At 39.3% G+C, this 2,112-nt stretch overlaps 1 non-coding gene across 1 annotated transcript; it reads right to left on the bottom strand.

Annotated features, from left to right (window-relative positions):
- Window positions 1–1,149: 1,149 nt before the first annotated feature.
- Window positions 1,150–1,256, bottom strand: LOC121041172 (U6 spliceosomal RNA). Its single transcript, XR_005795598.1, has one exon. It is a non-coding gene; the product is annotated as a U6 spliceosomal RNA (small nuclear RNA).
- Between the last annotated feature and the right edge of the window lie 856 nt (window positions 1,257–2,112).

The following is a 2,112-nucleotide window of genomic DNA, read 5'->3' as shown; positions in this document are numbered from 1 at the left end:
AATACAGGAGGGATTGGAAGAAATATGTCATATGCTTTATGAAAATTTACTGAAGGTTTAAGGATTCTTTGACTCTCTGCCTTTTATTCCTTTATCTAAATTGTAGCTATACTACCCCTTTTTTTTTATTTATATATGAAATTTATTGTCAAATTGGTTTCCATACAACACCAGTGCTCATCCCAAAAGGTGCCCTCCTCAATACCCATCACCCACCCTCTCCTCCCTCCCACCCCTCATCAACCCTCAGTTTGCTCTCAGTTCTCAACAGTCTCTTATGCTTTGGCTCTCTCCCACTCTAACCTCTTTTTTTTTTTTTCCTTCCCCTCCCCCATGGGTTCCTGTTAAGTTTCTCAGGATCCACATAAGAGTGAAACCATATGGTATCTGTCTTTCTCTGTATGGCTTATTTCACTTAGCATCACACTCTCCAGTTCCATCCACGTTGCTACAAAAGGCCATATTTCATTTTTTCTCATTGCCACGTAGTATTCCATAGTGTATATAAACCACAATTTCTTTATCCATTCATCAGTTGATGGACATTTAGGCTCTTTCCATAATTTGGCTATTGTTGAGAGTGCTGCTATGAACATTGGGGTACAAGTGCCCCTATGCATCAGTACTCCTGTGTCCCTTGGATAAATTCCTAGCAGTGCTATTGCTGGGTCATAGGGTAGGTCTATTTTTAATTTTCTGAGGAACCTCCACACTGCTTTCCAGAGCGGCTTCACCAATTTGCATTCCCACCAACAGTGCAAGAGGGTTCCCGTTTCTCCACATCCTCTCCAGCATCTAGAGTCTCCTGATTTGTTCATTTTGGCCACTCTGACTGGCGTGAGGTGATATCTGAGTGTGGTTTTGATTTGTATTTCCCTGATAAGGAGCGACGCTGAACATCTTTTCATGTGCCTGTTGGCCATCCGGATGTCTTCTTTAGAGAAGTGTCTATTCATGTTTTCTGCCCATTTCTTCACTGGGTTATTTGCTTTTCGGGTGTGGAGTTTGGTGAGCTCTTTATAGATTTTGGAGACTAGCCCTTTGTCCGATATGTCATTTGCAAATATCTTTTCCCATTCCGTTGGTTGCCTTTTCGTTTTGTTGGTTGTTTCCTTTGCTGTGCAGAAGCTTTTTATCTTCATAAGGTCCAAAAATATGGAACGCTTCACGAATTTGCGTGTCATCCTTGCGCAGGGGCCATGCTAATCTTCTCTGTATCGTTCCAATTTTAGTATATGTGCTGCCGAAGCGAGCACTATACTACCCTTTTTTAAGAAGAAATACTCTGTTTTTCTTCTTCTGTTCCTTGTTGAAAGAAAACAAGCCAAAAAATAAAACCCCGGATTTTTTTCATATTCTAAAGAAAATAAATATTTAAAATTTCCAGTATTTAACTATCATTTAGTAATTAAGATCACATTTATATTTTTATTATTTTTTAAATGTTTATTTTTATTTTTGAGAGAGAAAGCGTGAGTGGGAGAGCGGCAGGGAGAGAAGGGGGGACAGAGGAGGATCCAAAGCAGGCTCCGTGCTGACAGCAGAGAGCCCAATGCAGGGCTTGAACTCAGGAACCGTGAAATCATGACCTGAGCCAAAGTCAAAACCATAACCAACTGAGCCACCCAGGCACCCCTAAATTTTTATTTTAAAAACTTTGCTTCCTTTGCAATGGGTCTTAATTTTGAGACCCCCTGAGAATCTGTTCAAATAATGGACCCTTGTCTGGGAAGAAGATGAATAAGCCCACATTTAAAATGTTGTCATTAAATTCACAAGCCCCAAGGAACCCCTGAAGTCTGTCATCCAACCATAGACTCCCTAGAGAGGGCAGATCAAATCCTCCTGCTCTAAAGGAACACAGAAAGAGTGTTTTGCTATTTTTATCTTAATTTTAATGATATAACAGACTGCTTTGATTTGGGATACATTAGGTATTTTTTAAGGACTTGAATTCCTGATATTTTACATATGTTTTGTTTCAGGACTCATGGCTTTTAATGATTACATATTTTGATACTTTTCATGACATTGAGCTTCTCCACACATGACAAAATGGAAGATCAAAGATGTTTTAAAGGAGAAAAAAAGCAAACCTTGATTTTACAAAAA

This window comes from Herpailurus yagouaroundi, unplaced genomic scaffold (genome assembly GCF_014898765.1).
Source record: "Herpailurus yagouaroundi ecotype Mexico unplaced genomic scaffold, PumYag 182, whole genome shotgun sequence".
NCBI lineage: Eukaryota > Metazoa > Chordata > Mammalia > Carnivora > Felidae > Herpailurus > Herpailurus yagouaroundi.
Note: the sequence above shows the minus strand (reverse complement) of the source record. Positions and strands in the feature narration are given on the sequence as shown.